General features: G+C 40.5%; 1 protein-coding gene and 1 long non-coding RNA gene across 14 annotated transcripts in view; one reads left to right on the forward strand and one right to left on the reverse strand.

The window, feature by feature from the left end:
* The window catches only part of cux2b (cut-like homeobox 2b), a 329,671-nt gene that overhangs the window by 131,185 nt on the left and 185,956 nt on the right, over nucleotides 1-12,530 (forward strand). The window lies entirely within an intron of this gene.
* LOC140487706 (uncharacterized) lies at nucleotides 8,787-10,822 on the reverse strand. Its single transcript, XR_011962875.1, has 3 exons — nucleotides 10,707-10,822; nucleotides 10,339-10,565; nucleotides 8,787-9,193 (listed from the first exon to the last, which is right to left on the reverse strand). It is a non-coding gene; the product is annotated as an uncharacterized lncRNA (long non-coding RNA).

Below are 12,530 nucleotides of genomic sequence, written 5' to 3' on the forward strand. Positions count from 1 at the left end.
GAGATGGTCCGACCTGCATATCTTCCTCTCTCCTTCATATCAGCTCCTTTTACCCCACTGTCCCTTCACTATCCACTTGGGAAACTTTATCACTTCTGAAGAATTTGTTATCTGTGATTAATTAACTCCATTTTTAAGGAGCAGAGGGAATTTTGTTTTGTGTATTTAGTCCAGAATAGAGTTATATAAATATTGAAATATGGAAATGTGCTTGATTCAAGTTGTTTTCAGTAATTCAATACTTTTTAGAAATATCAAAATTATACTCATTGAACATGTGGTTCTACTTTCAGAAACACTTGATGTCCAGATTTGGTTGTCATGTAGTTTAGTTTTCCTTTTACAAGTACTGAAGTAAAGTTGTAGGTAAATAATGTTTTATTTTGATCACAGTTGGCATAGACAGAGTACAGTATGAACTGGTATTGGTTAAATGTACAGAAATCAATAGTGTGACCTTGGACAGCATAACTCAAGATCCTGATGGATGAGGGAGTTGTGTAGCCCAGTGTTGTGACTGGATTATTGAATAGTCTAATCATTCAGTTTATTGTTTTTATTCTGCAACATTGATGAAAAGAATTATCATTGGTTTAAAAATAATTTGAAAATAAGAAAGAATTTTACACATCAGTCACACTGAAAGCAGATGTACATCTGCATATATGTCAGTAAGTGGACATTCTGACCATGAATTCAGAAGTTTATCTAGGTTGTGATGTGGTGAGGTGTATTCTGAGACACTGAAAGTTCATTGGGAGGTGATATGTTTATAAATATATTGCGAGAATGTAATAAACAATATTTGGTTTGCTGATTGTGTTCACGACCAGGAAATTGAGTGACTTCGAGCTATACTTGATGGTCTCATGGTTGATGGCAAGAAGTGGACCCAAACATTTTTGGGTGTTCAACCGCACCAGAAAAACATTATTACTGCAAACTAAACCAATGTCTGCCTGACCTTATGTGCAGTATCCTGCTTAATGGGCATGGATTTTGTTTCAAGAAGGTATGAAAACAAGAAAGGGCCACTTGATCCTCTGCCAAGATGAGCTTAATGATGGAAATTTGTTCTTGAGGAGGTTTTAAGCAGAGTAATCCAATACTAACCTTTACAATGTGGACGGGGCCCTTAACTGTTTCCAGCTGCTTTAAAGTGTTAAATTGCACAATTGTTTCCTATGTTGTAGGACCTGTGTTGAAACTTCACTCAGTTGGGATTCACTGCATTGGTTCTGACAGCAAACATTAATATTCTGTCAGTAAGAATTTGACGGTGTCACTATTTTGGAGGTCTCTGTCCATCAGAAAACTGGCAAAGCAATAAGTGACTACCCGTAGTTCAGAGGATTAATGCATGTCAGTCGATAGGCTAAACCCAAAAAAGGCCTGAATTTTAACCACACTCTTAAGTGTTAATGGAAGTGGACAAATCCAAAGTTAAATTACCTCAGTTTAAATAGCTGTATGGAATTGTTGCACCTCTCTTTCAATTTTTATAAGGCATTTGAACTGCTGGCTTTGGAGAACCAGACCACACAATACCTCCTTGTGTTCAGTGTTCTTCTGTTGTGCTTTACCTTGCTCTCTCGGTTTGTTTGGTGGCCTGGGGTCGACATTTCACTGGGGCAGTGGTGCAGAACAGGGCAGCATTGGATTGACTCTGTGATATTTCATTCTATTGACTGCGATGAAATGGAAGATCAAGAGCAGCAAACGTCAGGCTGTTCTGCACAATCACCTGGAATGAATGTCTATCCCCTTGTCTTTGTCACATCCAGTATAGATGTTTTTACAACTTTTAAAAAGAATTACATGGAAAATGTGGGTCAGAATATGGATGCCAAGCTTATTTTGTGTGTTATTCTACTTATTTCATCATACTAATTTGCACTAAGACTTTGGTTTTGCAAGTGCGCTGATCCAGCTCAGCATTTATTTATTTATAAGTCTGACCAGGAACTTCAGAAAGCAGTAGTGGATAGCAACACAATGGAAAAACGGGTCTTTATTGTGTTTGGTTTAATATAAACTTCCTTTTGGCAGAATTGCTGACTGGCAATAACCTGCAGATCGGGGTTAACAAGACTACTGCCTCGTAACATTGCTTTTAGTTCATAGTGTTCAGTACAAATGAATGCAAATGTTATTGTTTTAAACAATACCAGTAGTTAAAATCACAATTATAGTAAATTTATACTGGTATTATCTTTGTTCCAAATATAGCAGCAGAACAATAATTTCCCAGTTTGTTGCAATTCGGCAACTAACTTTTATTTATATTGCACTTTAATGTGTTAAAACATCCCAGGGTGCTTCACAAAAGCATTAAAAAGCAAAATATCATCAAGCCAGACAAGGCAATATGGAATCATAGAATGGTTATGGCATGGAAAGAGGCCATTTGGCTTTTTATGTCCAGGTCAGCTGTCTACAAGAGCAACTTGGCTAACAGGACTGCTCTGCTCAACTCCTGAGGCCCACTCGTTTTCTCTCCAGGTACTTATCCAGTTCCCATTTGAAAGCCATGATTGGATATGTATTCTACACATTTTCTGGCAGTGAATTCTAAATAACATACATTATCAGGGAAGTGATGGCCTCGTGGTGTTATCATTAATCCAGAGACCCAAATAGAATTCTGGGGATGCAAGTTCAAACCCAGCCTTGGCAAATGGTGGAATTTGAATTCAACAAATATCTGAATCTAATGATGACCATGAATCCATTGTTGATTGTTGAAAAAACTTATCTCGTTCACTAATGTCTTTTATTGAAGAAAATCTGCCATCCTTACCTGGTCTGGCCTATATGTGACTCCAGATCCACAGCAATGTGGTTGCCTCTTAACTGCCTCTGGGCAATTAACGATGGGCAATAAATGCTGCCTAGCCAGTGATGCCCACATCCTGTGAATGAATGAAGGTAAGAGGAGATGCCGTACAGTGTCTGACAGACACTCCACTGAATAGAGATTCTAACCATCTCATCAGGACATTCAAAGACATTACCTTTACCACCATCAACTTTCTCTTGACGCATCCGAGCTCTATAACACCCGCTTTATTTAACAATGTCTCAGGAGAGGGAGCAGATATTGGCTGCTGCTGGGACCTTCCGACATTCACACCACAGGCCCCACATGGAGCTGATACTCCTGGAAACCAGGAACTGTTCTCAAACTGTGTGGCCTTCTGTCACTGTCACACAGGACATGGCTCAGAAAGGAAGGTTATCTCCCTCCTTCCCCAGTATGAGGTGCTGCTGGATAGGGTGGGAATGCAGTGCTCTATCCTGCCAGTTGACAAAGGAGAACATGCCACCGGACCCAGCAGCCTGGGCTTGATGCTGGTGGCAGACATCACGCTCCTCCTGCCTACGAGGAGTAAATGCACAAGCCAGTTGGAGAAAAGCACGACTGCTCTTTTGGGGATGGGGGAATACATCAATGATGTTTCATGACTTAGACAAAAGTTAGCATCTTTGACATTATAGTCCTGGTGCATCTACTTTGATTTTTGTGCTCCAGTCTCTCAAGTGGGACTTGAACCTAGACCCTCTGACTCAGAGAAAGGATTGCTTCCACTGAGACAGTGGCTGCTGACCTTGAAGCCATTTCGCTTCAGAGTTGATGTTAGAGCTGTAACACTGATTTTTGGTATTTCTTCCACCTTTCTTTGAACAAGGAGTGTGTCTCCATGTTGAAGTCTTTGCAAATGACCACTCTCCAGATATAATCTAGGGAGAATATTCATTTTAATCGAATATATGTTTTCCCTACTCTAAGACTGGAAATTTGTTCCAATTCAATTTTAGAAATGTTGCCACATTTCTATTACATTCCTTGGCTTTCTTGTACTGTACAGTGGCCTTTCTATATCTAAAGGATGGAGAACAGTTGTAGCCTTCATATATAGAAAATTACTAATGAAAGGATAGGTGGTGTCCTATGGTGTACAGGCAGCATGGACTAGACCGCTAGGTGCAACTTAATTTGATTATTGAGCCTTAATTAAGGGACCAGCGCCAAGGGATAACGTGTACTAAGTGAGTGCATTAGTCAGGGTTGTGCTAGGGTCCTGTGTGATTCACTGATAGTATTCTCCACCTCACTTTAGAGACTTGTGTTGACATTCCCATTGCCAGTACTGAAGAAGTGTTGTGCTGCCTTTTAGGGGAGCCAAGGCCACCTATACCTTTTTGGAGAAACTGTGATACTATTTTGCGTTAGACTAAAGAGGTTCTTCCTGCTGTCCTGACTAATATTTTTTTCTTCAGTCAACACCACAGATTATTTGGTCATTATCACTTTGCACTTTATAGTGGAACCTTGCAGCGTGCCAAATTGGCTGCTTTATTTCCTGTGTTCCAACAGTGACTTCTGAAGTTTATGTTTGCTCTACAGTGCTTTGAGTCTTCCTGGAGTCCTGAGGAAGATGCAGTGAAAAGGCAAGCTGTTTTCAAAGCTTACGCTATGGACTGATATCTTTTGTCAAGATGACAGAGTGCATGCTGTACAGATCGATTTATGTTACTTTTCAGGGACCATTCCTCTGTTAAGAGAGAATCTAAACTGTTTTGATTTTTGTTGGTGGTTTCAGGCAAGTTAACCTGATGGTGGGCATCCTTCAATTGAATAATAATCAGCACATCTACTCCCAGTCACTGATACCCTAACCTTCAGCACAATGAATTATTTGCTATTTCTTCTTCAAACATTTCTGGAAAATGATCTTTCTGCATCAGGAATCAGAATTAGAGCCGTTATCATCCAAGATGTTAAAATGTTTTCTTAAGCAAAGCACACACTTCTGTAATATCAGAAAGCATCCAACGACGACCAAATGTCTGGAATTTGAAGAAGAAATTGTCACTCACTGACTTCACCCAAGTGTGATATACACATTAAATGCAACTTGTATGATTGGACCCGCAATCAACAGTAACAAGAACCAAATTCCTACATCAGTGTCTCTCGTGTAGAAAACTGAGCGAGAAATGCAATCAGCAAGTGGACAGCAAGCCAACACAGCAGAGGAGAGATTCCTGAGCTTAGTCAAGCATGAGTTTTACAGGACGAGAGAAGTTTGAGGAGTTGATGGAATGAATTGCAAGACATGGGGGCTGAGCAACTGAAAATGATAGGAATGGTGGGGAGAAGAGTTTGGAATTAATACACGGAGCCAAGAGTCAGAATCCAGGGCTCATTGGAATGGATGAAGCAATTAGAATTGAAATTATAATTTTGGAATGAATGGTGTGGTGGGGAGTAGCAGAACTCATTGTTGGAAATGCTCTGGGTACGATGGCATAGGGAAGAGTAGAGCCGACACGGCCAGTCTCTTGAGCAGGACGTTGGAGGAGAGGTGCTGGGTGTAGATGGTGTGGTCGACCGTGTCAAAGACTGCAGAACAAGATCGGAGGGTTCATGGAGCCCAGGGACTAAAAGCTTGAATAAGTCAAATTTCAAGGAGAGGTTGAGGGAAGGAATCCTACTGAGTGTGGCTATCAGTGGTTGAGTGATCATTCTTAGAAAGTGTGAATCCAGAGTCAGATTGAGGAGGAGAAGAAGAATTTAACTGGAGAAGGTTATTGAAATTTAACCAAGAAACAACCCTTGGGGGATTGTGAAGATTGGATTATCTTAATGGGCATAAAATTCAGACAGATTGAGGTCATTAATTTAACTGAATAACATTATTCCTTAAATGTTAGCATTTGATCCCCATGAATGAGCAATATTTATACCTTGTGAAGTGAGTTAATAGTGGTTTCCTGTTGAGCTTTACCAGAATGTTGGAGTGTAGTTTGAGGCTTGAAATTATTGTTGCTTTTGGCACTGCCTGTAGATATGAGAACAATTTTATCCTGAGTGCAAACATGAGGGCATAATTGGATCATTTTTGTTTAAAGTGGGATTTTTATACCTCGTACATTCAATGGGCATTTATCTCCTATCAATGAATGGATGCTGTAGGGGTGGGGGGTGCAGGGGACGGGGTTGGTTGTGATGGACATAAAGTATTTGTGAATCTTTTAAAGCATTGCTTCCTCAGACAGTATGGTCGGACATTACTGGGGGAAGCTGGCTATCGGACCTGCTTTTTATTCGTGAATTCAATGCGAGGGAACACCACAGCAACAGTGCCTTTAATATTATGGATTCAGCTTGATCAATCAAACTGCTGGACTGGAAAAATGTAAGTTTAGTTGCAGATTAAATTTGAAGCTAAATTTGCAGAAATCCTGGGGGAATTGAAGTGCAGTTTTGCCAATATCATTCTCGATTGTTAATACTTGTTATTAATAATAATAACAGTAAGCTTGGTTTAGGGCAATTTCACTGCCTTTGTTTCTTCTCCAGGAAAATTGGATGACTTTGGGTGGGATTATGCAGGGATTGGGCTTGATTTGTGTCAGTATGTTGCACACACTGGGACAGAGCATGCTTGAAATGCCAACTGTTCTCTGGGTCCTTTTCGTTGGTATGTGTGACTTAGAGAGCTAGAGTAGTATTGAAGTAAAAAAACTGTTTGCATTTGTATAGTATTTATAGTTTTCTCATGATCTCAGTACATCATAATGTACTTCACCGAGACTAAAGAAATTTTGTAATCTAGACATGGTTTTAAGGTAAGGCAATGCAGTTACTAATTTCTACACTGAAAAATGTGTTGCTGGAAAAGCGCAGCAGGTCAGGCAGCATCCAAGGAGCAGGAGAATCGACGTTTCGGGCACAAACCCTTCTTCAGGAATGACTAATTTCTACACAGCAAGGTCCCACAATGACGTAACAACAGGACAATCTGCTTTATTGTCGTTTACTAAGGGATATTTGTTGAATGACAAGATCTCAGTTCTCAGGCTATGTCAGTGTCGCAAGGGCCCTGTAAGAATTCCTCTGTGCTTCTTTGACTAATTTGTGGAGTTTACTGTGAGAGTAAAACAGATTTTGACTTAACATCTCATCTGAAAGGAAGTAGAGTCGGTTCTGCTATAACTCGTGTCTCTTCAACACAAATTGTCTTTAATGCGGTTATTTGTAGAGTGTGAACTTTCCTTGCATGTATTACCAATAACACGATTCTGACGCCATTAGTTTGAATGGTGTAGCTATTGCATGATTTTCTTATAACACGAGATCACACGAGAAAGGAACTATGACGTTATATCAGAACCGACTGTATCTTGGACACTGCAGCATTCCATCAGTACTACACTGAAGTGTAGTTCTGAATGATTTGCACCAATCTTGGAAGAGGGTATGAATTCTCCATCTTCTGAATGAGAGGTGAGGGTACAACTGAGGCTGTCACCAAGGAAGTGAGATACAGTGCTTATATAGAATTCCTGATTCTCATCTTATGGTTACATCAGAATAGGTGGGAACGAACGTCTTAGACAGTCTGCTTCAAGTAAAGAGAGAACAGCACTTTGAACAAGCCTCAGGCGACTGACTGTGTGGAGTTTTCACGCTTTCAGGTGTCTGCGTGGGTTTCCTCCGGGTGCTCCGGTTTCCTCCCACAGTCCAAAGATGTGCAGGTTAGGTGAATTGGCCATGCTAAATTGCCCGTAGTGTTAGGTAAGGGGTAGATGTAGATGTAGATGTAGGGGTATGGGTGGGTTACGCTTCGGCGGGGCGGTGTGGACTTGTTGGGCCGAAGGGCCTGTCTCCACACTGTAAGTAATCTAATCTAATCTAATCTAATCTTAATCTAATCTAATCTAATCAATTTCTCAGATGATGTTCCCTAATTTGTCAATTTAAATCCCATTGGATGTTTCTTCCTAATATTTTGTATTAATTAACAATTTTGTTAATATTTATTAGATGCATTATGAAGAGTTTGGGTCAGATGATGTACCCTTGTAACATTCCGAGAGCACAGGCTGTGGTCTGCCAAGTTTGAGTTGCTACCATCCAGCTTTTAATCAGGGGAGCTTAACTACTGGTTAGTGGAGGGTTGAGATACCAGGCTTTCCTTTGGGCATGGTTAGTGCAATCACTTTTATAACCATTCATTTACCTATGTACTGCTTATTATATTTTATAAACCAGTAAAACGCTGTGCCTTAATTACAGTATGTAATAATTCAATGTTTAGTAATTTTAAGGAGTAAACATCAATCCTACTATCCAGAGAGTTACTTTTGGGGAGATGAAATTCTATTAAAAATTCACAGAACTAATTTTTATTAGATTATAGCTATCAAAATTGGGGTAATTTGGAACTTTTTAAAATTAAAACAAAAACTGACTAAGATAATTAGCCGCTTGACATTTATAATGAGCTAGGTGTTTCGGTGCTCTTTGCTTTGGGAAGGACAAATTAAGGTTGTAATTACTCAAGCTAGTGAGGTGAAAGCATGAAAGCATATACTGTACCTCTCGCAGAACGAAAAATAAAAAAAACTTGTACAGCTGACTTTGTTCAAACTTTTTCAAAAACACACTGATCAAAATCCCACTGGAATCGAAGGTAGTAAAACCTGGCTAATAACTTCACCCATCTGCTCTTGCAAGTGTCCAGTTTCATAATTCGTGTTTTAGAATATACCTTTGACTTGAGGAATTGGAATCTGTTTTGATGTACATTAGATGAATGGCGAAGTGTGATTAAAATTCTGATAAACACTTCAAATGTAAATGCACATCAGACAAGTCTGGGTAAATTCCAGTTAAAAGCCACCCATGGTTAATTTACAAGGTGAGAGTTAGTATTGAGAAAACGTAACAAGGAATGATACATTTCCAAAATTTTAATAAAACTCTATGGGTCACCGAATCAAGGAATTGTTTTTGAAGGTAAAATAATCTGTTTGCAGTTTTGCACTGAACATCTCAAAGGTTGCCACATTGCCATGGAGAGGAGCTGTGAGGTTTAGCATGTTCTTTTTGCTTCATTTAACTCCATGGTTCTCACTCAAGTCCCTTGAAGATCTGGGCTTATGTAATTTGCACTTCACTTGGAGTTTATGAAGAGCTGAGAAGATGGAAAATTTGCTTAGCTGGAAGCTAGCGTCGAACATCTCGGTAGCCCTCACAAGGACAGACGGTGAAAAGCAGTCAGCTTGGATAGCTGGCTTGGAAAGAAGCTGTGACAAACATTCCAGGTATTTCTGAAGCCAGTTCAATAAGCCGAGGAGTCTGCAATTGTAAGGTTCTCGAAGAAATTTGGAATTTGCTGAGCTGAAAGATTTCCATTTAAACATTTATGTTAGAGAATAACTGGAACACTGAAGAGATATCAAAGTGAATTCTGAAGGGGTTCCAGGAGATTCAATTAATTTTCAAGATATTATAAGATGAGGGGAGTCTTCCTTTATTGAAATAATAATACCAAATGTACATATACATATCTCCAGGATTAAAATACAATAGGTAGGTTGTGAGTTAATTACGTTTCAGTTGTCTCTGTAACTCAGTGTGTTCAACATCTGTTGATCACAGTAAGACTCTGACAGGACATCTTCCATTCATATGGAAATTCTTTGGGGAAAATGGCCTTAGCACCAATTACCTACATGGTATGACCCTGCTGTAAATGCTATCAAGTATCTTCCTTCCAGTTTGTTTTTCCATGGGATTGGGGGCCCACTCCTAATTACAGTTGAGAAAGTGGTGTTGAGCTGCCATTTTGAACTGCCACAGTCGTATCATGTAAGGATACAAGTGGTGCTTATTAGGATGGGAGTGTGAAGGATCAGTGAAGCAGTTCTGGGTCAGGATGACATGGGACTTGCGGGGAACTTGCGGATTGTGGTGTTCCCACGCATCTGCTGCCTTTGTCCTTCCAGGTGGTAGAAATTGTAGATTTGGGAGGTGCTACTGACAAAGCAGTTCATCAACTTCACCCACAACTTCCACCTTGCCCTCAAATTAATTTGGTCCATCTTGGACACCTCCTTCATGTTTCTCCATTTCCATCTCCTGCAACAGACTCCAGATGGATATTTGCTACAAACCCATAGACTCCCAAAATACCTGGACTACACCTCAAACCACCCAGAAACCTGTAAGAACTCCATCCGTTCTCCCAATTCCTCCACCTCTGCGGCATCTGCTGGGACAAGGAGACATTCCACTCCCAAGGATCCCAAATATCCACCTATTTTGAACAGTGAGCTTTTCCTCCCTCTGTCATTTAGACAGCCCTCCACCGCATCACATCCATTCCCCGCTCCAGTGCTCTAAATCTCCCCCTACAAACGCAATAAAGACAGAATCCTCCTTGTCCTCACCTACCACCCCACATCCAATGCATCATCCTTAAACACTTCCACCAACTCCAACTAGATCCCACCATCAAAACATCTCCCCTAACCCCTCCCTACCTTTCGCAAGGGCTGTTCCCTTCCACAGTCCTTGGTTTGTGCCACTGTCCCCACCATATGTCCAGTCAGGTGCAGAGTATCCCATTACACTCCTGAGATGTGCCTTGTCGGTGGTGGACCAGTCTTGGGGAGTCAGGAGGTGAGTTGTTTGTGGCAGAATTTCCATCCTTTGACCTGCTCTTGTAGCCACATGTCTGCAGTCAGAAAATATTTCCATGACCAAGACCCTGGTTAGAGAAGGGAACATTTTAGGAGTTAACAAGAAGTAATCCCTTTGATTGAAATATTAAGGTTAGTGTAACTGTATCATTTTCAGTGCTAAGCAATATAAAATATTCCACATTGTTGGTTTTTAACAGTGTTCTTACGCTTGGTTATTTGAAAAGATCTCCCTCCACAGGATGTAGAAGATAGCTGTTTAATTGAAACTGAAGTGAACCAAACATATTTCACCAGTGTCAGCAGAAGGGAACACCTGAACAATACAGTTGCGAGCAGCATTTTAATCTTTCAACATAATCCCGACAAACTCAAAGAGAACTGAAAATAAAACTGAAACTAGTTCTGAAGCAGTGATATGGTAATCAGTGCTGGCAATAGCAGACAAGCTGCATGAGCGTTCCTCTGTCTGGCTTGGTTGAGCTTTTCCACTTTAATATAATGTCTGTCATCTGGGCTTTGCAGAGTCTTTTCCACTAATGATTACTTTGTAAAGTAAGGAGACCGTTAAAAGCTAATGATGTGGAACACATGTTAGGGAGGAGGTGGAATAAGTACTTGGTTCCCTCTACAAAATTCCTTTCCCTTTAATCTTGCCATTTCTACTGGTAATAAATCAAGCACTAAAGGGTCACTGGTTGCCTATTTATTTTAGATTGCTCAGTACTTTCAATAGACACGATTTCCTGAAAAGAAAGCTGAAAGCACAAGGGGCAGTGAAAGCTTTAAACAATTTGCTGTCCCTTTTTGGGACCTTTTTAATAGCCAATGTTCTTCTTAATGGTTGAATAAACCAATTTCAGTGCCAGGCTTATTTTCTGAACCATTAAATCATTCTTAATTTATTTGTTCCTGCAATATAGATGTCGCTGGCTGGGTTAGCATTTATTGCCTGTCCCTAATTGCTCTTGAGAAGGTGGTCATGGTGAGCTGCCTTCTTTACCTGCTGCAGTTTCTGGGAAGGCAGGACATCCACAACGCCATTGGGGAGGGAGTTCCAGTGTTTTGGCTGAATAAGAATGAAACGATGATGCTATATTTTAAAAAATGACGTGTGACTTGGAAGAGGACTTTGAGCTGATGATGTACTCATGCCTTTGTTCGAGATGGTGGAGGCTTTGGGTGTGGAAGGTGCTGCTAACTGAGCCTTGGCAATTAGCTGCAGTCTGTCTTATAATGGTATACCCTGCAATCACAGCGTTTGCTGGGGACTGTAAATATGGAGGGAGTGCTGATTGACTACGTTGCTTTGACTTGGATGATATTGAATTTCTTGAATGCTGTTAGAGCTGTGCTCAGCCAACCAGATGGAGAGTATTCCCTCCTGACTTGTACCTTGTGGACAGGTGAAAGGCTTCGGGGAATTGGGAAGTGATTTAGTCATCACAGAATATCCTGTCTCAGGCCGCAATGTACAGTGACAGTGTTACATCACTGGTCCAGTTAGGTTTCTGGTCAATGTGACCCCCAGCCCAGGATGTTGATATAGGGAATTTAGTGATGGTAATATCGTTAAATATAATTAAAAGAGGAGGTAGTTTTAAACATTCTCTTGTAGAGTGATGCGTGGTGCTGCTAATCAGCCCAAGTCTGAAAGTTGTTTTTGTGACATACGGGCATGGACCCCTTTGGCTCCTGAGGAATTGGGAATGGAGCTGAGCACTGTATAATCACTAACCAACATTCCCACCGGATCTTCTGATGGGAAAGAGAAGCTATAGATCTTCATCTAAAAATGGTTAAAAATGTGTACTGCTGTGAGGAACTCCATGAGCACTGATATTCTGAGGCTGACATTGACTGCCAGTAACCACAATCTTTGCGCTGGTAAGACTAAACAGTGGAGTGTTCCTTTCTCCATTCCCATTGACATCAATTTACTTAGTGCTCCTTGTCATCACACTAGATTAATGTTAATGATACTTTGATGTTAATGACAGAGACCCTCATCTCACCTCTTGAATTTAAATCTC

Source organism: Chiloscyllium punctatum, chromosome 17, assembly GCF_047496795.1.
Source record: "Chiloscyllium punctatum isolate Juve2018m chromosome 17, sChiPun1.3, whole genome shotgun sequence".
In the NCBI taxonomy this organism is placed as follows: Eukaryota; Metazoa; Chordata; class Chondrichthyes; order Orectolobiformes; family Hemiscylliidae; genus Chiloscyllium; species Chiloscyllium punctatum.